The sequence below is a fragment of the Mus musculus genome, chromosome 2, assembly GCF_000001635.26.
Source record: "Mus musculus strain C57BL/6J chromosome 2, GRCm38.p6 C57BL/6J".
Classification (NCBI taxonomy): domain Eukaryota; kingdom Metazoa; phylum Chordata; class Mammalia; order Rodentia; family Muridae; genus Mus; species Mus musculus.
Genome location: NC_000068.7, coordinates 167,663,115 through 167,687,450, shown reverse-complemented (window position 1 = coordinate 167,687,450; position 24,336 = coordinate 167,663,115). Strand labels below are relative to the sequence as shown.

General features: G+C 48.4%; 1 long non-coding RNA gene across 2 annotated transcripts; it reads right to left on the bottom strand.

Annotated features, from left to right (window-relative positions):
• Window positions 1-19,746: 19,746 nt before the first annotated feature.
• Gm14320 lies at window positions 19,747-22,880 on the bottom strand. Of its 2 annotated transcripts, none has more exons than XR_866999.3 (2): window positions 22,406-22,880; window positions 19,747-20,178 (listed from the first exon to the last, which is right to left on the bottom strand). It is a non-coding gene; the product is annotated as a predicted gene 14320 (long non-coding RNA). The 2 variants fall into 2 exon arrangements; XR_867000.3 differs by having other exon boundaries at window positions 19,747-20,068.
• Window positions 22,881-24,336: the final 1,456 nt, after the last annotated feature.

Sequence of the window (24,336 nt, the reverse complement as noted above, 5' to 3'; positions counted from 1 at the left end):
CCCCAACACTCCTGACCTGAAAGCCCATCTCACCTGGCCTGTCATCCTTCTGTCCCTGCTGCCCACCCCCATGTCAGCCCCTCCAGGGAGGGATCTGTCTATCTATCTGTCTGTCTGTCTGTCTGTCTATCTATCTATCTACTGTGCACCACAACTTGCATGTGAAGGTCAGAACTTGGGGTTCGCTGACTGTCACAGGTCTCTCCTGGCAGATGGGTCCTGGGTATTGAACTCAGGTCTTCAGGCTTGGTAGTAACTACCTTAAACCACTGAGCCATCTCCATGGCCCAACTTCTCTCTTTACTCTCGTTGTTTTGGCTGGGTGTGGCCTTGGGGCAAACTGGCTCTGTGCCTTAGCTTCCTGCCAACATTTCAGGGTTCTGGGGAGACACAGCAAGACCTGGGGAGGGTTATTCAGTACCGCGAGCATCTGCTGTGTGACCTTAGCCGGCCCTCTGCTGTCTCTGAGCCATATTTTATACTCGTTTGATCCCCCTGATAATTTGTGGGAGGTGAGCCATACTGTTTGCGATCACAGGTTAGGAGACCGGGGCTCAGGAGATCTAAGAGTCAGCTCAGGGTCGTCACACTGAAGCAATGGCGGTGGAGAAAGTCTCCCAAGCCTTGGGGTTATAATCAGCTCTAACAGTAAACTTGAGTCTAGAGAAAGGTGACTTGGGTCACACGGGGACTCAAGGGGTGACTCAGGCCCTGGAGACCAGACTCCACCTCATCACAGAGCTTGGCGCTCTGGCCTCCAGATTGGGCTAGCTGGCCCCATGGCAGCCTCCCTGCCAGGCTCACCCACCCACGGCTGACCCAGCTGTCCCACGGGGAGGCCAGAGGATCGTTGTTCTCCCCAGGTTCTTTGCTCAATAGGCCATGCCTGTCACCTCGCTGTGGCTGCCAGCCCTCCCTCAGGGCTCTGAGGCCCCACCAGGCCCGAGCAGCTGGCACAGCCCTATCCAGACCCAGTTCCTTCCCTGCTTCCTGTCCCAACCTCATGTTTGGAGGAACCTGGGCTGCAAAGGTCTCTGGTGTGGCCAGACCAACCAAGAATGGGTTAGCTCAGCACTACTGCGGTGTGCTTGGTGTGCCTGGTGTGCCTCTTTTCTTTCCTCTTCTCTTCTCTTCTCTTCTCTTCTCTTCTCTTCTCTTCTCTTCTCTTCTCTTCTCTTCTCTTCTCTTCTCTTCTTTTCTTTTCTTGTGACAGTGCTGTAGTCGGGAGACCCTGGCCTTGCCCACACTGGCCACAGCTCTGCCAGCAAGCTACACCCCAGCCCTCTTTTTTATTCTTTTGAGACAGGGTGTTGACAAGTTGCCCAGGCTGGCCTTGATCCTCCTACTTCAACCTCCAGAGCAGCTGGAATCACAGGCCTGTGCTACCAGACCCCAGCTGTCCCTTTAAAGTGAATTCATTCCTAATGTGTAAAAACCAGAGACTTCACACCGCGCTTCCAATTTCCAGTTCTTCCTCTGAACTTGGGTCCCTGAACTGGCCTCTCTGGTGTGGTAGCTGTGGCTGTGATGGTTGCTAAGGCATTTCCAGTATGGGTTGTATACACTCTGCTGTGGGAGGACTTAGCCCATCTGCAGGAGGAGGAGGAGGCTGAAGCTGAAGCTGAGCCCCCTCCTCCCCACCCTCACCCCCAGCCTGCAAGCAGCAGCTGTGACTCAGTACAGATGGGACAGCCAGGGACCCTCCTTACAAGGGTGCTCCAGCCATTTCTGTGACCCTTCAGCATATAGCATAGGGATGTGGGATATCCTGTCTCTGGGCCCTGTTGGCCTTCTCCTGACAGGTAGGGGTGACTCACCTCCCTACAGCCCCACACAGGGCTTAAGGTGGCAAAGCCTTAGAAATGCTACTCAGCAGGCTGTTGAGGACAGCCCTCAGTGGCTCACAACTTCTCCCAGAGCCCGTGCACCACGCCTGAGCTTTGCTGGGGGGTAGAGCACTTTGTTTCATTCCCAACTAAGGGAAATAAGCAGAGAGGGAAACCACCAGGCCTCCTCTCTCAGGCCTCAGTTTCCCCAGTGTGATCAACAGTCTTCAGTCCGAGATTGGCCTCCTCCGCATACCAGCTGTCTGTGAAACTTGCCTGTGTGCATGCTGCCATCTCGTGGCAGGGCCTGGGACTGCAGGAGTGACTTGAGTATCTTTTTGAGTAGTAGAGCCTGGCACTGTGGGACATGAGCATGCCACAAGAGGTACAGCTGTCCACGGGATGGGAAGAGGCTCTCAGCCTTCGTGTAGCCGTCCATCAAACTTTTTTAACTAGTTCAGATGCTAGAGACACAGGACATAGGGAAGACACTGGGTCGCTGCTGGGGGGCGGGGGGGGGAGGTCTGAATATTGAGCGTTGCAGATGGGAGTGGAGAGAGGCACAGCCGGTAGGTCTATACCAAGCAGTGAGCCCAGACAAAGGCTGCGCCCCTGCAGTGTTCTGTTAGAGGCCATATCACCAACAGCCTTGCTGACCATCAAAGACATAACATAACCAGCTGTAATGAGGGACAGGAGACAGGATAGACCCTCTAAGGGGACCCCTCTGGCTCCCAGTGGGATGTGGTCTGTGGCACAGGCCAGGGAGGGAGAGACATTCAGGAGTCAGGGAGGACCTGACCAGGACTCTACTGGACAGGAGACCATCATGATTCCCTGACACAGCGAGCACAGTGGCCTGCTGTGTCTCTGGGGTCCAAATCCATGGCCAGAAAAGGTTTGGTGAATGACTACACAAAGGTCGAGCTCCTTTGTCTGTTGGTGGGAGATTCTTGTTCCTCTTAGTGGCTTTTCGTAGCTGAGGCAGGGGGATTGCTTTGGGTTTTCAAGGCCAGCCTTAGCTACTACATAGTGAGACCCTGGTCAAAAGACAAAATGTGTGTGTGTGTGTGTGTGTGTGTGTGTGTGTGTGTGTGTGAGAGAGAGAGAGAGAGAGAGAGAGAGAGAGAGAGCATCCCTCCACTGGATTCGATAGTGTGCAAATACAATGTTCCATGAGGAAGCCATCTTGTCACAGAGCCCAGACTGCCTCTCACCTCCCTCCAGGGTCTTCTGAGATCATCTGGGGTCCATGTCTCCTGCGTAGCGTCCATATCTTCCTGTGCCACTATCCCTGTCCTGACGCAGTTCTTTTCTTCTAAAGCACTCACTGGAGAATGAGTGAGCCCCAGTGCCTATGTCATAGCAAGTTTGCAACCTCTTTGCAAAGCATGAGAGAGAAATGACCTCATTAAGTAACTGCATGGTGACTCGGGCCTGTGATCCCAGGAGGTGGTCACAGAAGGCTCAAGTTCAAGGTTTCAGCACATGGTGGCACACATCTTTAACACCAGAACTCTCTGAGTTCAAGACCAGCCTGGCCTATAATAGTGAAATCCTGACTCAATAAATAAATAAATAAATAATAAATAAATAAATAAAATAATCTTTTGCTATCTCTGGCCTAGAAATACCAGTTCATTTGCAAAGACTCAGAGACAGGTGGACACGCACCAGCGCTAGTGACATCACAGGGGTGTGGTCCCTGCAGAGAATGTACAAGAATGAGGTGGCTTTGTGGGGGAGGACTGGGGCAGTGCTGTCTGACAGAACTTTCTGGTATGCCTGGAACAGCCTCTCCCTGTGTCACAGCAGCCACATGTGGCTCCCAGGGACCTGGCTTGTGCCACTGAGAACATTTCTACGGCATTCTTGTTTGTTTTTGAGACAGTCCCATGTGGCCCAGGGCAGCCTTGACCTCCTTTGCCTCCACTGGGATGGCAGGTGTGAGCCACCACACTTAGCTTGAAGTTTAATATTTAAGTTCTCTCCTGTGCTGGTGACCTCTGTACTGAGTAGCAATGGTCCAGAGTTATCTGTACATTCTAGTGTTCCGTTTTTGTTTTGTTTTAGTGCGTGGTGTGGGTGTTTTGCCTACATGATTGTCTGCATGCCTGGTGTCTGCAGAGGTCAGAAGAGGGTGTCAAATTCCTTGCAGCTAGAGTTACAGATAGTTGTGAGTCACTATACAGGTGCTGGGAATCGAACTAGGTCCTCTGAAAAAGCAGCCAGTACTCTAAACACCTTAGTTAGGGTTTTGCTGCTGTGAACAGACACCATGATCGAGGCAGCTCTTATAAAGGGCAACATTTAATTGGGGCTGCCTTATAGGTTTAGAGGTTCAGTCCGTTATCATCAGAGCGGGAGCATAGCAGCATCCAGGCAGGCATGGTGCAGGAGGAGCTGAGAGTTCTACATCTTCATCTGAAGGCTGCTAGCAGAATACTGACTGGCTTCTAGGCAGCTAGGATGAGGGTCTTTAAGCCCACACCAACAGGGTCACACCTACTCCAACAGGGTCACACCTCCATATAGTGCCACTCCCTGAGTCAAGCACATACAAACCATCACACTTATCCACTGAGCCCCTCTATGATCTCATGTTAGTTGAAGAAAAAAACACTAAGGTGGAAACCTGCTGTAGTTTTGGGGGAGGGTGGAGGCTCCTGCTCTAAATGAGAGACATTAGAAAGTTGGAGCTGGGGCTGGAGAGATGGCTCAGTGGTTAAGAGCACCGACTGCTCTTCCGAAGGCCCAGAGTTCAAATCCTAGCAACCACATGGTGGCTCACAGCCATCCGTAATGAGATCTGACGCCCTCTTCTGGTGCATCTGAAGACAGCTACAGTGTACTTAGATATAATAATAAATAAATCTTAAGAAAGGAAGGAAGGGGGGCTGGTGAGATGGCTCAGTGGGTAAGAGCACCCGACTGCTCTTCCGAAGGTCTGGAGTTCAAATCCCAGCAACCACATGGTGGCTCACAACCATCTGTAATGAGATCTGACTCCCTCTTCTGTAGTAGTGTATGAAGATAGCTACAGTATACTTAGATATAATAAATAAATAAATCTTTAAAAAAAGAAAGAAAGAAAGAAAGAGAGAAAGAAAGTAAGAAAGTAAGTTGGAGCTGTGTAGACCGGGGCCAGGCAGTTCGTCCCAAACCCCACTGAATCTCTATTTTAGCCTAGCTCATTGCCTGAGTCTCAATCCCAGCGCTCAGCAGACAGACAGAAAAGGGTGCCAGACTCAGCTACATAATGAGTTTGGGGCCAGCCTAGACAACAGAGTAAACCCTTGTTTCAATGGTTGGGGAATAACAAGAAAAAGCACACCATTTTACCCCTCTAGGCTCCCATGGGGCTGGGAATGTGGGTGTGGTGCGGCCAGGTGCCCACTGGGAATATGGGTGTGGTGCAGCCAGGTGCCCACTGGGAAATCTGCAAAGTGGCTTCTTCATCCCTGGGTGCAGCCCTCAGCTAAGGTGGCCCACAGGGCTGATGGATGGATAAGCCACACGTCTATGACTGCAACCCTGTATTCCTCCATGTCCCCAAGAGCTGCTTCCTCCCCACGTGGTTTCCATGGGACCTTAGAACATGGTCCATGCCGGGCGGTGGTGGCGCACACCTTTAATCCCAGCACTTGGGAGGCAGAGGCAGGTGGATTTCTGAGTTCAAAGCCAGCCTGGTCTACAAAGTGAGTTCCAGGACAGCCAAGGCTACACAGAGAAACCCTGTCTCGAAAAACCAAAAAAAAAAAAAAAAAAAAAAAAAAAGAACAAGGTCCACATTGGCTCTCCTGGTGTCCTCCCCGTGTGACCCATGATCCTCACCTCCCAGCACAAGCTTCTGACATGGCAACGGGCTTCCCCGGTAGCGTGGAAATGGAAGCTACTGGGCCTTCCTAGGCTTAAATCCAAGCGTGGCACCAGGAAAGAGGTTACAGCCTTTGTCCAGCGGAAGACCTCCACCCACCCTCATGACTTCCATGTCAGTTTTCCATCACTGTGACAAAACATGGGCCAGAGGGTGGTGGTCATGTGACTCAGCAGGTGACAGTTACAGTAGCCTGAGTAACCTGTTCAATCCCTGAACCGAACGTGGAAGTCTGAGAGAGCTGGCTTCCAAGTGATACATAGTGGGCAAAAACAGGGGGACTAGGAGTTCCTGGGCCATTCTGGGCTATAGACAGAGTTTGAGTCTAACCTGTGCTACCTGAAAATCACTAATCTAGAGACTTATGGAGCTGGAGAGATCTGGTTGCAGTCTGGATCTTGGCACTGTCAAGCATCTCTGGTCTCGATGTTATGTAAATTGGTTTTCATCACCTCTGATTGGCTAATAAAGAGCTGAGCAGCCAATAGCTGGGCAGCAGAGGAGAAGGTGGGACTTCTGATCCCAGGGGGGGGGGGGCCAAGGGCCATGAGAATTCACCGTGAGGGTCACCAGGGGAGGACAGGTGGAACAATAACACCCAGAGCAAGACTGGGATGGCAGGTAATGCCACAGGGCTGGGGAACAGCCCTTCCAATCCCATGGTCAGGTTAGAATAGACGAGAACCCTGCCATAACACAAGAGGCTTTTTAATAGCTATGCCAGGTCTCTGTCATTATTTCAGAGCTAGGGCGAAGAAAAGCCCAGAACATTCACATGCTCTCGGGGCTAAGAGCCTTGGTTGCTCTTTAGTGAATCTGGCTCAGTTCCCACACCAACATGACAGCTCACAACCATCTATAACTTCAGTTCCAGGTGGTCCGATGCCCTCTTGTGGCCTCTGCAAGCACTACATGCACATGGTGATCAGACATACACATTAAAAAAAAAAAAATCTAAATCTAAAACAGTCTTTAAAATCTGTAGAGACACAAATGAAATTAGCCAACAGGAGAACTTCTATGTTGTCTCACCGTCTCAGAAATCCTGTCCCAGGTCCCATTGCTGTGGTCCCGAGGTCAGGCTGAAGCACTGTGACAGGAAGCCCTGCAGAGGAGTAGTACACAAGACTGTAGGGATGCAGAGAGGGGAGGAGGTATGTCATCAGCTCCTAAGAGCCCAGTCAGCTTGAACCCCCTGGTCCCTAGGGTTAGCTCCGGATGGTGTCCAGCCTCTGCTCATAGCACTGTCCCAACCCACACCCGCAACCCAAGGTCTAAGCCTTCAACGGATCAGCCTCTGCAGGATTAAAATGCAGACAACAGGAGTGGGTAAGAAAGCCTACCACTAACGTTTGCCTATTCTGTTCCTGCCTCTAACCCTTTCCTGTTCTTGGTTGGCCAAGGCAAACCACACACCCCTTCTGTGCATTCTATCAGTGTCTGCCCAGTCTCTAAGTCTCCACCTATTCTAAAGACATACAATTAGCTCAGCGGCAGTGGTTTGAGGGCCCCATGTCAGAAACACACACACACACACACACACACACACACACACAAGCCTGATGGGCACGACCCTGGGTACACCCGCAGGTGCGATGTGCAGAGCTACCGCCAGGGGGCGCTTCCGCCCGCTGTCGCCTGACATCATATCGCTAGACAGTGAATGACGCTGAGGAAACTCAAGAGGTGCCAGCCTACTCTGCTCTGCCCCTGGGGGAGCCAGCGTCTACCCAGCATGGGCAGGCATCCTGCAAGGGGGTGGCTTTTGGGGTACTGACCCTCTGTTACCTCTCACCCATCCCAGTTTGGGTGCTGAAGATGGAACTTAAGACCAATTCCCACTTTTTTTATTTTTTAACTTTTAAAAATTGCATTTATTTGTTTGTGTGGAAGGTGCAGGCTTGCCACGGGGTTGGGAGGTGGGAGGGGGGTGGAGGTCAAAGGTCAACCTGTGAGAATCGGTTTTCTTTCCACTATGGGGGTCTTGGAGATTGTTGAATGCAGGTCCTCAAGTTTAGCAACCAATGCCTTTGCCCACTGAGCCCTCTTACTCAGCCCTAACATTTTTTAAGTTTTTATTTTTAGATTTATTTATTTTGTCTGCGTGTATGTAAATCGCCTGCATGCCTCGAGCCTAAAAAGTTCAGAAGAGGGCGTTGTGTCCCCTAGACCCGGCCAGAGTTATGGTTGGTTAACATGTTGTGAACCAACATGTAAGCAAGCACTGGGAATGGAACCAGGATTCTCTACAAAAACAGGAGCTCTTAATTGCTGAGCCAGTTCCCCAGCCCTCTAACTGCCCAAGCTGTCCTCAAGGTGCCGTTCTTCCATCTCAGCCTACCCTATAGCTGGGATCACAGGCCTAGCCACAAGGTCTTGTGCAGCTGAAGATGCCCCTGAACTTCCGACCTCCTGCCTCTACCTCTATGGTGGAGGGATTACAGGTGTGTATCAACAGATCCAGTTTGTGATGCTGGGGATGGACCCAAGGCTTTGTGAGGGATGGGTGAGCATTCTACCTCTGGTCCATCTACCTTTTAAATGTGTTATGAAACATTTTGAGATTTAGAGAGAAGATACATAGTTGCTACGTTGTTACCCTATGATGCTTAATTTGATACAATGTAGGCTTTATTATCTGAGCTGTTAAGGTGGGAGTGCAGGGTTTACTCTGCAAGACTCCGTAGGTTTGCTGAGAATAGAGCTCTGCTAATACAAGCCAAAGCTTTTCTGTGACTCTGGCTCACTCTCGGCACCACTGGCCTTAAAATGCAGGTATGGCCTGCCTCCCTCTTTTGCCTCTTCCCTGTCCTGAGGCTGGGACAGTTGTTCATTCTTCCTTTTTCTTTTCTTTCTTTTTTTTTTTTTAAATATACTTAAAAAAAAAAAAAAGGATCTGTTTATTACATTTACAGTGTTCTGCCTGCGTGTACATCTGCTCCCCAGAAGAGGGCGCCAGATCTCGTTATGGATGGTGGTGAGCCACCATGTGGGGCTGCAAATAGAACTCAGGACCTCGGGAAGAGCAACCATCTCTCTCCAGCCCTCATCTTTCTTTTCTTTTCTTTCTTTCTTTTTACTTTTTTTTTCATATTATTTTTTGGTCAGGATCTTGCTAGTAAACCTGGCTAGGTGTCCTAGAACTCAGGGCGGTCCTCCTGTTTCAGCCTCCCAAGGACCAGGCTCATTAGACCTTTGCCATTCCATTTTGGAAACCCATGGTTTGTCCCTATCTGGTCTTGCATGCCTACAATGTCCCGTGGGAGCAGAGCCCTATACCTTCCACGTGGGAGCCACAGGTCTGGAGAGCTGGAACCTCAGCCAGATGCTGCATCAAGGGCTGTGACTTCAGACCTCACAGCAGCTACCTGGCCCTGGAGTGGTTTGATGACACAGAAGCTGTTGTCCCCAGAGACATCAAGGCAGAAGCACAAAGCTTTCTAAGACTGGAGACCACAAGTCCTTCCTGCCATGTTCCATTTATCAGAGCAGAGAACAACAGTCAGAAGAGTCTGTCTATCTGTCTGTTTGTATTTGTGTGCATCCATATCTGTCTCTGCATTTATGTTTGTCTGTGTGTGTCTGTCTTTCTGTATTTGTATGTGTTTGAGTGTGCGTGTGCGTGTATCTGTCTTTCTCTGTGCATCTGTCTTTCTGTGTGTGTGTCTGTGTGTTTGTGTCTGTGTGTGTGGGTGTGTGTCAATGTCTCTGTGTATTTGTCTATGTGTGTGTGTATTTGTGTCTGGGTGTGTGTTTGTGTGTCTGGGTGTGTCAATGTCTCTGTGTATTTGTGTGTGTGTGTGTATTTGTGTCTGGGTGTGTGTTTGTATGTCTGTGTGTATCAATGTCTCTGTGTATTTGTCTGTGTGTGTGTGTGTATTTGTGTCTGGGTGTGTCTGGGTGTGTGTTTGTATGTCTGTGTGTGTCAATGTCTCTGTGTATTTGTCTGTGTGTGTGTGTTTAGATACAAATCAGAGGTTTAAAGGTTGACATAAGGCAACCTCCTCAACCTCTGCCTTGTTTTTTGAGTCAATCTCTCACTGAGCCTGGAGCTCATGCACTCAGCTCAGCTATAGCTGCCTGTGAGCCCCAGGGTTCCCCTGCCTCTGCCTCCCAGCGCTGAGATCACATGTATCACTCCCCGTTTTATGCAGGTGCTGGGGATCAAACTCAGGTCTTCATACTTGTTCAGTAAGCTCTTTACCAGTGAGCCACCACCCCCATTTGGATAGGACCTCATGTAGCCCAGGCTAGCCTAGAACTCAACAAGCTTCCTGACTAGAGATGTGTGCCCCCACCCCCACCCCCAGACCCTGCTCTTAAAGACCATGGCTGGAGGAGATGGAGGGGTGGCTTAGTGGTTAAGAGCACTGATAGCTCTTCCAGAGGTCCTGAGTTCAAATCCCAGCAACTACATGGTGGCCTACAACCATCTGTAATGGGATGGGATGCCCTCTTCAGGTGTGTCTGAAGAGAGCTACAGGATAGTCATATACATTAAATAAATAAATCGAAGAAGAAGAAGAAGAAGAAGAAGAAGAAGAAGAAGAAGAAGAAGAAGAGGAAGAGGAGGAGGAGGAGGAGGAGGAGGAGGAGGAGGAGGAGGAGGAGGAGGAGGAAAGGAGGGGGGAGAAGGAGGGGGAGGGGGAGGAGGAACATGGCAAGAAGCCATGGAGACCACAGGGTCATCACAGGATGCAAGTTAAGGGTTTTGTTTAGTTTTGCTTTTGAGATAGAACTGAAGGCCAGGAAGGCCTGGAACTCACAGCCTAGAATGTTGGGCAGACCAGCCTGCACCAGGCTTCTGCTGCCTGCTGTGTGGTTCTTCACCCTCTGAGGCTAACACTCCTTGTTAGGATACCCCCTCTCTTCCTTTCATCGCTGTTGCTGTGGTAACATACTGATACATACTGATACAGTCTCCATCTCTGCACGCTCTCTAACTCTGGAGCGCCTCGGACAGTCAGCAGGTGAGGGGCGGCATTTATTGGGGTGAGGAAACAAGCAAAAGGCAGACACTCAGAGGAAAAGACCCCCACAGCGGAGCTGGGACTGCAAGAGCCGAAACCCAGTTCCTCTCAAGGCCTGGGGCAAACCTTTTAGCCTCTGTAAAGTTTTCCTCCTATGCTTGCAACTGTCAGTTTCAGGGAAGTGTGCAGGGTTGGCTGGCTGGGAACTGTACAGCATTCCTGACCAGGCTCTTTGAATCAGTTCATCAGTGAGGAACCTGCTGGGGGGAGACAAGACAGGAGGTTGAGGAAGAGGCTGACTGTCTTGGAAATTCGCTTTATTTCCTAGCCACGGCTCCTCTCCCTATCTGGCTGCCTACCAAGGAGTCAAACTCAATACTCTGACAAAGGCAGCTTAAGGAAGAAGGGGTTTATGCAGCTCACAATCCCAGGTTCCAGTCCATCATTTGGGGAAGTCACGGGAGGACAGAGCGTGAAGCATCCGGACGTCGCATCCACACTCAGCCGAGAGCAATGGATGAATGTGTTGGTGCTGGGCCCTCTGCGTTTACACAGTCCGGGATCCAGGGAATGGTGCCGCCCACAGTGGGCGGGGTCTTTAATGTCAACTATTCAATCAGGACATCCCTCACAAACATTCTCAGAGGCCCCTCTCAGATGATTCTAGATGTGTCATGTTGACAAGTCGTCACCCACCTCCAGGATTCTGGGCATGTTCACTGGTTTATTCTCTAGGAAGCAGGACCCGGGTCTGTATCCTTAGCACCTTGGTGAGACTCTCCAGTCCTAGGTGCTCGTTATGGCCCTCCACTAAAAGTATCAAATAGATGAATACTTTCTTGTAGCCTTGAACAGAGATGGGTCCTGGGAACCCAGGTTCCTAGAAAGAAGTAGGCAGAGATAGGTCTACCCAGGAGAGCCCAGCGCAGAGACCAGAATTTGATCTGATTGCTGGTTTTAACCTCCTCACCTTGGCTCTCTCCTCAGTTGTCCCTAAGGAACCAAAGTTGTCTCTGAAAACCCCCCTTACCCAGCTACGCGGAATGCAGTGCCGACTTCCACCAGCACGTGTCGCCAGGAGTCCCTGACCACAGTCAAATCACAGAGTACCACAACGCAAACAATGCCTGGTGTTTGTGGTGTGTGTGTTGGGGGGGGGGGGGATCTTTACCTTTCAAGCAGTTTGCAAGATACTGCGCCTCAAACAAAGCTGCGGCTGTATGGTTGCACCTTTGTTCACAGGCTATAAACAGAATCTGGAAGAGAAAACGCAATGTTTACGTTGCTCATATTGATGGCAAGTAAGTTGCACAAATTGGTTGACAGCTAAGGAAAGTAGACCCAAAGAGAGCATGAGGTTAGCCAAGGACACACAGCAAGCTAATGGGCCCCGCCACCTGACAAAGGCTTTCTCTGGCCATGAATTTCTGCAGTGGGTTTTGCTCCCCACTAGGCGGCATTAGACTGCAGCAGAGAGAGGTGGAGCCTTCTCCCCTGTCCTTTTCATCCAGAAGCCAGGAAATCCATCTGGGGTGCAGTGGGGCATTTTCACCTTCAGGGACCCGGCCTCTTTCTCTCTCCTGGGCAATTGGCAGTTTCCAGCCTATGATACAAAGTGTATTTACATTCCAGAATATGAGAAGAAAAACAAAATCAATCTCTTGACAGGCCCATGTGTGCGCTCAAAATTCACAAAAAAAGAGAGGCTGGTGTAGTGTCACAGGGCTGAAGGCAGCTCAGGAATTCAAGGTCACCCTCCACTACATGGAGACAGTGGGAATAGCCTGGGCTACATGAAACCTCTGTCTCAACACAAAGCAATAGTTGATGTGAGGAGCTGGCAAGATGGCTCAGTGAGTAAGAGCACCGACTGCTCGAAGGTCCTGAGTTCAAATCCCAGCAACTGCATGGTGGCTCACAACCATCCATAATGAGATCTGACTCCCTCTTTTGGAGTGTCTGAAGACAGCTACAGTGTACTTACATATAATAAATAAATAAATCTTAAAAAAAAAAAAAGTTGATGTGAGCCGAGCTGGTGGGAGGGAGATATGGCTCCCTGAGCAGGAAGCACAGGGTGGGTGGGGTGTCTTAGAGTTTTATTGCTGTGAAGAGACACTATGACCAAGGCAACTCTTATAAAGGACAACATTTAATTGGTACTGGCTTACAAGTTCAGAGGTTCAGTCCATTATCATCATTAGCTTCCAGGCATGCATGGTGCAGGAGCTGAGAGTTCTGCATCTTCATCTGAAGGCCACTGGAAGACTGGCCCCCATGTGGTAAGGAGGAGGGTCTCATTGCCCACCCCCACAGTGACACACCTCCTCAAACAAGGCCACACCTCCAAATAGTGCCACTGCCTGGGCCAAGCATATTCAAACCACCACAAGGAGGTTCTCAAACACTTAAACTGGGGATCCCCTTGTGACTGAGCAGTTTCCCTTCAGGTCCCCAAAAAAGTTGAAAACTGGGGAGTCTTGACACGCCCACCTTCACAGCAGTGGAACATGGAAGCACCCAGCATTCTCTGCAGACGATGACAGCAGCAAAGATCAGCCTTTGCTGGAGCACAGCCTTCCGCCTTCAAGAGGGGACCACACCGCAGCGTGCACACACAGCATAGGATCCCAGAGGCACAGGGCCAGGGCTGTGTCTCCCTCAGAGGTGGGACGGGGTCAGCATCACCGAGGAGGGGCAAAGGGGAAGCTGTTCAGTGGGGACCAAGATGTGAAGAACTGTGGGGTCAGCTTAGGTGGTACATGGTAAGAAGGGTCATGAGTTCAAGGCCAGCTTGTGCTATATAACCAAACCCTGTCTCAAACAAAATAAAATTTTGGATATGTGCTATGATGCCCACTGTGAATGTGTTTAATGTCCCTAAACTGTATATTCCTAATGGTGAAGGGCTGGGGGCTCCACTCAGTTAATTCAGAGGTCACTTACATGAGGCCTTGGGTCCAGTCCTCAGCATACCGTAAGATTTCAAAGGGCACACCTGTAATCTAACACTTAGATGGAGACAGAAGGTTCAGAGTTCAAAGTCATCCTCAGATGTAGAGAGTTCGAGGCCAGCCTGAACTACATGAAATACACACACCTCCTTTTGGTTTTTCAAGACAAAATTTCTCTGTGCAGCCCTGGCTGTCCTGGAGCTCACTCTGTAGACCAGGCTGGTCTCGAACTCAGAGCTACCTGCTTCTGACTCCTGAGTTCTGGGATTAAAGGTGTGTGCCACCACCACTCTGAGACCCTGTCTCTTAAATAAAAAAAAAAATTTTTTTTTGTTCCTAGCACCTATATGGTGGGCCTAGCCTTTAACTCAAGATCCAGGGGATGCGGCAGCCTCTTCTGGCCTCCCCAGGTACATCCACAGAGCATTTTACATACATGCAGGCAAAGCTCACACACATATAAATATGAAATATAAGAAGGTTAAAATGGTTAGGATGGTTAGATTTTCTGTGTATTTTACCATAGATTTAAATTTATTATTGTGGTAGTGGTAGTTGACAGGGTCTCATGGAGTCCAGACAACACCAACTTCTTTACCAGCCAAGGATGACCTTGAACTCGTGATCTGGCCTCCACCTCTCCCTTGCTGGGATGGCAGATGAGCATTATCTGATTTTTGCAGTTGTGGGATGGAACCCAGGACTAGGGCTCTACTACCTGAGCCACATCCCTATATCACCACAAAAAAACCAGACATTAGCCGGGCGTGGTGGCGCACGCCTTTAATCCCAGCACTTGGGAGGCAGAGGCAGGCAGATTTCTGAGTTCCAGGACAGCCTGGTCTACAGAGTGAGTTCCAGGACAGCCAGGGCTATACAGAGAAACCCTGTCTCAAAAAACAAAACAAAACAAAACAAAACAAAACAAAACAAAACAAAACAAACAAAAAACCCAACACAGACATTTTGGCACAAGCCTTTAGTCCCAGTACTTGGGAGGCAGAGGCAGAAGGATCTCTGTGAGTTCAAGGACAGACTGGTCTACATGGAGAGTTCCAGGACAGCCTAGAAAAACCAAACTAATAAATTTCAAAGCCCTAGGGGGAAAAAAATAAACAGTTGGTGTTTTCAACAGGAGCTAAGGTGACTCAGCAGAGGCCCCACCCTCCCCAGACCTGGACCTTCCAGGACTGTTCCATTGATAAAAACTGGTACCCAGTCGACTTGACTCTGAGGCTAACGCATCTCTCTCTCCCTCTCTCTCCTCCCCCTCTCCCCGACTGCCAGTTTAGACAGCTGACAGCTGCCCGGGGCTCCCAGGAGACTCTATCTCCAGCTGCTATCACAGCAGAACAGTTGTTTTGTACTGTTCTAAGACCTCGCTTTGCATTTTGGGGGGGGGGGGTGTGCACCAAAGCTGTATTGCTGCATCACCAGGCGCTGGAGGATGACTTTCTCTACGAAGATATTACAGTGCTGGATGACCCGTGGACTCGAGAATGGGAGGGGCATGTTTGGGGACGCGCTCGGGAACATACTGTCCCGTTTCCTCCCCCCTCCCTTCTCCCATCTTTCCTCATTATTGTGGGGGATGGGTAAGAGTGTGGGGGATGGGTAAGAGTGTGGGGGATGGGTAAGAGTGTGGGGGATGGGTAAGAGTGTGGGGGATGGGTAAGAGTGTGGGGGGTGGGTAAGAGTGTGGGGGATGGGTAAGAGTGTGGGGGGTGGGTAAGAGTGTGGGGCCAGAGGATGAGCTTGTGAGTCTGCTCTTCCCACTGTGGGTTCAGTCAACGCAATTAGAATAGGGAGTGACTAGAACTTGGTGCCAAGGTCCAATTTCATGGAGAATTGTCAATGACATTCAGTGACAGTGAGCCCTGGGTCCCTAAGAAACAATCTACAGAGCACGAGATGGCATCGGACGGACACTCGCCAGCCCAAACACTAAGAGAGTTAAGGGCCACATGGACCGGCTGGGCATGGTGGCACAGGCCTGTTATCCCTGTACAGGGAAGGCTGAGGCAGGAGGATTGCCACAAGGTTGGGGTGGCACAAGGGAAACAGAACCTTTGAGATGGCTCAGTGGTAAAAGGGGTTTGCTGCCAAGCCTCAGAACCTATGTTTGACCCCTCGAGCCTCCCCAGGTGCAGGCCAATGTGGCGGGATGAGAGAGCCAACTCAATTCCCAAGAGCCCACCAGTTCTAGGCAACTTGTCTCAAACCTACACACAAAGAATTTTAAGAAAACCTTAAAGGAGGCGAAAAGAAAGGAAAGGCAATTATGCTGGTCACTGTGGCTCCAGCAGCCACACCCTCCTCCAGCAGCTGAGTGCCTCTGGGCTGAAAGTGTCAGTCCCCAGCTCCCTGGACAACCCATGGGTCAAAGGCTGTTGGCACTGCCTGCAGCCAAGGAAAGAGGAGGAGCAATTCCTGGAAGCTCCTGGTCTGTTTGATTTACCTGGGTCAACAAAAGGAGGAAATGAGTCTGTGAGACTTCTGGCTCAAAGGCTGCTAAGCAGATCAGTAACAGGTCCAGACCTGGGATTAGAGGCCATGTATTATAGAACTAGACCCGAGAACCTTGGACATCCGAGCTCTACCCCGGCTTCAAGGATTGTCTATGGGAATAGGAGGATGCCCAGTGCTGGGCCCACAGGCGTGTGTCTCCTGGCAGGGGTCACCTGGTCTCTGTGGTACCTGGGACCAAACCCAGCACTTAGTACAGATTAGGCAAGGCCTCTACCCCCAGTCCTGTGCTAGCAGGTCCTGTTGAGACCAGCCTCCTTCATATCCCAGGATCCTGAAGTCCACTGTGGTTGAACCTCCTAAAGTCACCTGATCACCTCTGAGCCATTCTCTGTGCCCTCAGGAACCAGAGGAGGATGTTGCTTAGCTTATACTAAGGGAAGGTCAATCCCATGCTAACTAAGGGAAGGTCAATCCCATGCTAACTAATCATAGACTTCAGAGGAGCAAGAACGGTGCTGCTTAACTTCAGGGAACCCTGATTTCCACACAGAAGGATGTCTGAGGCAGGGTTTCTATTGCTGTGAAAAACACCATGACCAAAAGCAGGCAGCAAGAAGGGCTGATTCCAGCTTACAACTCTCAGGTCACTGAGGGAAGCCAGTGATGGCAGGAACCAGGAGGCAGGAGCAGAAGCAGAAGCCATGGATGAACATTGCTTACTGGCTTGCTCTCCATGGCTTGCTCTCCATAGCTCACTGTCCATGGCTTTCTCAACTGGCTTTCTTGTACTGATAGTAGGCTGGACCCTTTGATCAAGAAAATACCGCCACAAACTTGCCTACAGGCCAATCTGATGGAGACATTTTCTCAGTTGAGGTTCATGTTTTCCAGATAACTATAACTTGTGTCAAATTGACAATAAACAAACAAAGAAACAAGCCCAGACTGGGAAGATGGCTCAGCAGGTAAGAGCACCGACTGCTCTTCCGAAGGTCCTGAGTTCAAATCCCAGCAACCACATGGTGGCTCACAACCACCTGTAATGAGATCTGAGCCCTCTTCTGGTACATCTGAAGACAACTACAGTGTACTTACGTATAATAATAAATAAATCCTTGGAAGAGAGCTAGCAGGAACTGAGCAAGTGGAGTTGGCTAGAGTGAGCAGAGGTCCTAAAAAAAAAATTCAGTTCCCAACAACCACATGAAGGCTCACAACTATCTGTACAGCTACAGTGTACTCATAGACATAAATCCTTTTTTTGTTGTTTTGTTTTGTTTTGTTTTTTGGGGACAGGGTTTCTCTGTGTAGCCCTGGCTGTCCTGGAACTCACTCTGTAGACCAGGCTGGCCTCTGCCTCCCAAGTGCTGGGATTAAAGGTGTGTGCCACCACTGCCCAGCTAAATAAATAAATCTTAGAAAGAAAGAAAGAAAGAAAGAAAGAAAGAAAGAAAGAAAGAAAGAAAGAAAGAAAGAAAGAAAGAAAGGAAACCTAGCCAAGACAGAGGAGGAATGGAGGTGGTAGCTCCTAGGAACATAAGACATTTTGCATTGAATACTGGGAAACTGTCACTGCCCATAGTCCAGGCAAGCAGGAAGCACCCCTCAGTCCCTCCAGCACACTGTGTCATCTCTGCACACACAGAGACACACAAAACACAAGTAAATTGTAAATTTTAAAAGGAACTCTGTCTCGGAAAAAAAAAAAAAAAGGAACTCTGGCTGATAATTTACCATTGTACGTTGGTCTTTGTCTCCCCAGTGAGGAATGCCAGGTGCCTTTGTGTCAATGGTGGCCTCTTGGTGTTAATGGTGTCCCTGTAATCTCATCAGGTGTGACACACATGTCACCCTGATGATGGTGATAAAGATAACAGATGCTGAATATGTTGAGAGGACCTTCGGATTTTCTTGGGACTTTGTCTTGGTTGTGCCGTGAGTCTAAAACTGTCCAATAAACAAAGTCTGGGGCTGGTGAGAGGGCTCAGTGGGTAAAGGTGCTTGCTGCCAAGCTTGACAACCTGAGTTTGATTCACAGAACCCACATGATGGGAGAAGAAAATCAGTTGTTCTGCGATGTCCTCTTACCTCCACAGTGCCAGGGTGGATCACATGCACGCACACAGAGAGAGAGAGAGAGACAGAGACAGAGACAGAGACAGAGACAGAGACAGAGACAGAGACAGAGACAGAGACAGAGACAGACAGAGACAGAGAGTCACTAAATGTTTGGAGAGGTGGCTTGGTGGGTAAGAACACTGGCTGTTCTTCCAGAGGACCCAGGTTCAATTCCCAGCACTCACAGGGCAGCTCACAACTGTCTGTAACTTCAGTTCCAGGGGATCTAGCACCTCACACAGACATACATACAGGCAAAACATTGATGTACATAAAATAAAAACAAATTATTAAAAGAGATGAATCTTTTAAAAGTGGGAGATATCGGAGGGTAGGATCAAGGGTCATTGAATGCCAGGGAAGAGAGTGTGGGCCTGTGGGTTAAGGTGACAGATGGGAGTCATACGAGAAGCATGCAGTGCCTCTGCGCCTGGAAGGTTCTTCCGAAAGCTCAGCTCCACATCTCCTCACAAGGCTCCTTTGCTTCATCCGGATTCCTGTGCATGGCACCAGACTGACCCATGGCTGTTACCCCACCTCTCAGAGTGCAGCCTGAGGAGCTGGCTCTCTGCATTTCAGAAGGCAAAGCCAAGACACAGGCCAGTGCCCAGAGCCACCAGCCGTGGCAGGCCAAGCCTTCTGCCAGCCTCCCTACAGCTGGCCTTTGCTCTCACCCTAAGTGCAGGATTCTACCTGAGCTGCTCATTTGTTTCTTAGCTTGACACAACCAAGAGTCACCTTGGATGACTTGGGATGGGAGAGCAGGCCCGTGAGCAGCCAGCCTTCTTCCTGGTTGCTCCCTGACCCTCTCAAAGAGGGGCTGAGACCTGCAAGTATAACGTAAAATAAACCCTTTTTTGCCCAACCTTCTTTTTGGTCATGGTGTTTTATCATGGCAACAGATGCCAAGCTGGAGCAAGCACTGGGTTGCTGTGATGGACTTGCCCATGTGGCTCGGAGAGACCTGGGAAGATTTTGGAGGTTCGAACTCAACACCGAGCGCTCTGGTTTGGTGAGCTGTGGCTGTCTGGAAGAACCACTAGAGCTACTCGGGCAGTGGAGGCCTGGCTTATGATCAGGAAAGCTGGGAGTCTCTCGGAGACTGCTGGGGTCACTGGGGTCACACCTATGGTATGTCTGAATGAGGCATCTGCGGAAATGAAACCCTTACTTCACTGGCACAATCAGTGCTGGTCAGCTGGAGCCACGAAATCAGCAATGGTTAGGAAGAGACCGGCACCACTGAAGTGAAATCTTCTGGGAAGTGCTTTCTCAGAATCAACCACAGAAGCTGTCCAGAAGGGGCCAAGTCCACATCTCAAGATGACGGCCAGTGCTGGAGAGATGGCTCAGCAGTTAAGAGTACTTACTGCTCTTCCAGAGGTCCTGAGTTCAATTCCCAGCAGTGGCTCACAACCGTCTGTAGTGGGTCTGGTGCTCACTTCTGGTGTGTCTGAAGAGAGCAATAGTGGTGTGCTCATATGCAATAAATAAATAAATAAATTTTTTTTTTAAAAAGATGACAGCCAAACTCAGAGAACAGTCTTCCACATGTGCTGTTTTTGAAGACATGAGGATGTCATGGCGAGCAGTCAGGCTTGGTACGGTTGGCAGAGAGGCCAGGAAGCCATAGGTGAAGACGTATGCTCGGTTACAGTGAGACCCACAGGACTGAAGGAGAACTGTCCAGGCGCTCGACACCATACAGCAGGAGTGGAGTCTCTGCAGGTCAGCCGGGAGGCCATTGCTGTCAGTGAAGCCTCAGTTGCCGTGAAGATTCCAGGGGATGAGAGGACCCAGGACTGTGGAAGGACCATGACAGTGGCCAGTGTGTGGAGTGGAGCCGATCCAAGTCTAGGAGACAACATGTGTGCTGTGGGCGCCAAACCAGAGAAGCAAGCAGCCCAAGCAAGCCCTTCAGCGCAGAGATCGTGTGTGAGTCCCAGATATCGGGACTCACAGAGCTGCAGAATTTGAAATTACACCATTGGTTTTTCTTTAAAATATGAAAATATGTAATTTGCTTTTTACTTTATAGGAGTCCACAGTTAAGAGATTTGGGATAGGGCTGGAGAGATGGCTCAGCGGTTAAGAGCACTGACTGCTCTTCCAGAGGTCCTGAGTTCAGTTCCCAGCAACCACATGGTGGCTCACAACCATCTAACCAATGCCCTCTTCTGGTGTGTCTAAAGACAGCTACAGTGTACTCATATAAATAAAATAAATGAATCTTTTTAAAAAAGAGAGAGGGAGATTTGGGGTTTTTAAACAAACATTGGATTTTTTAAAGTGTGGAACAGTTTTCTTTTTTAATATTTTTATTGAGATTTCATATGATGTTGTTTCGTTAGACACCCTCTCTCTCCCTGTGTAGCTCTAACTGGCCTTGAACTTGCTATGTAGACCAGGGTGGCTTCAAACTCAAGAACTCTACCTACCTCTGCCCACTGGTGTTGGAGTGATATCTGGCTCATACGATGTGTTTCCATCATACCACTCCAGTTCCTCACAGATCCATTCTCAATCCTGGAATTTTTTAATGCTGTTTTTTTTTTTTAAAGTTGGACTGTTTCATATTGTATTTACATGAGACCTTGAGGACAAGCCAAGGCAAGGTTATGTTTTAACCGTGATCTGTTTATGTGTCACGTATACAAGGGGTGGCTTAATCTGGTCAGTGTTCATAGTTAACACACCCCAAGGTTAACTCGGGAAAGGGGACAAGCCAGCGAGCAGCATTCTCCATGGTTCCTGTCTCCAGATGCCTGCCTTAGATGCCTGCCTGACTGCCCTTAAAGACGGACTGTGACCTGGTTGCTTCCAGTCATGGTGTTTTATCACAGCAAGGAATCAAACGAGGATACCATCTGACCCTCATTTCTGTTTTTGCTCTTCGGTCTGTCATCATTCTGCCTAAAGGTTCTTTCTCTCCTGAAGGACAGGTTCCAGATGGTTAGATCTTCAGCCACGAGCCCCAGGCTACCACAGAGCATGTGACACGAGCCTAGCGTAACAGGAGTCAGTTCTGAACATCTGTAATTCATTCACTAGCCGGACCGTCAGCAAGGCTGTGGCTGGTGAGAGTGTGAACCCGCACACCAGTCCAGCGGCAGCTTCTTCCACACTGCCAGAACATCTTACTGGCTCTGGCGAGATGGCTCAGCGGTTAAGAGCACTGACTGCTCTTCCGAAGGCCCAGAGTTCAAATCCCAGCAACCACATGGTGGCTCACAACCATCCGTAATGAGATCTGACACCCTCTTCTGGTGCATCTGAAGACAGCTACAGTGTACTAATGAATAATAATAAATAAATCTTAAAAAAATAAAATAAAAATTAAAAAAGAAAGAAAAACCAAAAAAAAAAAAAAAAAGACTCAGACTCAAAATATGTTAACAAATACCTTGGCCATATAGCTAGGCTCATATTTGACTAGATATAATATAAAATATCCCGTTTATTCTAGCCTACATTCTGCCACATGGCTAATTCCCTGTGCTCAAGTGCCATGCTTGTCACATCTTCCCAGCAAATCTCCCAACTCCTTCTCCCCCAGAATCCTTTCCCCTCTCTATGTCCCACCTCCTACCTCCTGCCTATGTCATAGGCCATAGGCTTTGAGATTGACATCTGATGTATCCATACAACATGAGATGTTCTCTCTATGATTCATCTTTTCAGTCCAACCAAAGGCTCTTTTTTAAAATATAAATTGAATACAATTATAATAATTATGAAGCAATTATGGAAACTATAAGATATGATATACATTTACAATGTCTGGTCAGATTATATTTGGCAACTTGAAGTATTCTAGCATCTATTCTATCTCGGTTAGTTCAGAGTTCTGAATCAAAATCATTTTCTATCCTACCATGTATTATCATCCTAAAAACATCTTTTTAGACATAGAACATCTTTTTTTCAATTCTAAAGAACTTAAGTTTAATTTTGAGACTATAACTACCTAGCTCTCAACCCCATCAGAGACCTGAGAAGGAATAAATATTGTTTGAGTGTGCAGGAAGTGCAGGGATGCAGCTTCCAAAGATCACAGAAATGACAGGGACAGCTGACTGCCAGGACAGTCCCCAGTATTCCTCATAACATTGGAGCATCTATCTACAGCCTTCTGGCCCGGAATATCAGACAGACCTTAAGTGAAGCAGGAATTATGAAGAACTGGCTTACCTTGTCTTGGCAGAGCTCAGCAGCCAACTATCCTGCATCTGTTTGTCTGGCTGTTTGGACAGCATTCTGTCTGCAGATGAGGTTAGGGCAGTTCTTGCCCAGTGGCTATCAATTGAAGCAACTCCACTTGGAGGTTATTGATTCTCATCATCTTTTCTGAAGTGGAACAGGGGTACTGTCAGGAGCCAATCTGTCTTATAGATCTTTTAATAATAAAGTAACTTTAAATTCCATGGTCTGTGGATCTCTGACACCTTTGAAGATCATCTGTCTACTCATAGCATATCTGAACAAGCAAACATTGCCTGTCTCCAGCTACCTATGATCTGTACAACCCAGGATGTATATTTCTGTGATAATCCAGACTAATATCTAACCTATGCGTTTGATTGACTACTGACTTCCATTATTTAATCATCCTAAACAGTTTGTAACAGCAGCTGACTAAACCTTGTATTTTTGTTGTTTTTTTTTTCTTTTTTTTTTCTTTTTTTTTTTTTCGAGACAGGGTTTCTCTGTATAGCTCTGGCTGTCCTGGAACTCACTCTGTAGACCAGGCTGGCCTCGAACTCAGAAATCTGCCTGCCTCTGCCTCCCGAGTGCTGGGATTAAAGGCTTGCGCCACCATGCCCGGCTAAACCTTGTATTTTTTAAAGATTTATTTATTTATTTATTTATTTATATGAGTACACTGTAGCTATCTTCAGAGGGCATTGGATCCCATTACAGATGGTTGTGAGCCACCATGTGGTTGATAGGAATTGAACTCAGGACTTCTGGCAAAGCAGTCAGTGCTCTTAACCTCTGAGCCATCTCTCCAGCCCTAAACCTTGTTTTGTTGTTGTTGTTTGTTTTTGTTTTTTGTTTTAAAAGATAGGTTTCTCTGTGTATCCCTAGCTGGCCTCGAACTCAGAAATGCGCCTGCCTCTGCCTCCCAAGTGCTGGGATTAAAGGTGTGTGCCACTACACAGGTATGGTGCGGAGTTGAAACATACATATATTAAGTTGTTACAAAATTAAACTTAAATTTTGTATCATTATACAAAGATCTATGTCAATGAAAATCTTAAACCTGTATCAATATACAAATTTCTGTACCAATGTAACAAAATATAACCTCAATTTTGCATCAAAATATAAAGATTATGGTTACAAAATGTTTTTAAGAGTAGATTTAATAACCCATCCCTATTTGTCTAATTTCTTATAATACTACTATATCCCCCTTTTTTCTTTTCAACCAACCCCCTTCCCTCTACCTAAGAAAGGATAGAGAAGAAGAAAGGAAAGATATAAATCCCTGAGTCTAAGCTCTCGATTTTGTTTCCTCCATGTCCAAGACCACAATGATTTGTAAATCATCCCCTAAAATGATAACATATCTATTATTCATAAAATAACCAAAACCATCCATCCCAACTTAAGGGATTGAGATGGCAGGCCTCTTATAATTGTTCCTCGCTGAATTGGGCAAAGAATTCATTTTGTGGGCCCAAAAGGAAATTGGAAAGCTAGCTGGTATCATTTGTTGTCCAGTCTCGGTACTGAGAAAGTTCAGGGTTTAACTTGCGTCCTGACTGGAACCGTTTGAAAGGCTGAGTGAACCACTGTCATTTGGATCAGCAGTCCTTTCTGAGACTGTCCTAGAAGCAAGTCTCTGGAAACAGCATCAGTTTGAGCAGGATTAATCAGGGAGCTGGAACAACAGGTCTCAGAATCTTAGCATCCCCGAGGGTGAATTCTAATTCTATAAGGACTGTCCATTTGGTCTTTCTGTGAACATAAAGTGTTTAGAGGTAATATATGTTTCTATATTAACATAATGTATGGAATGTGCACTGTGCACAGATCCGTTAAAGATGAATTTTGCAGCCGGGCAGTGGTGGTGCACACCTTTAATCCCAGCACTTGGGAGGCAGAGGCAGGCAGAT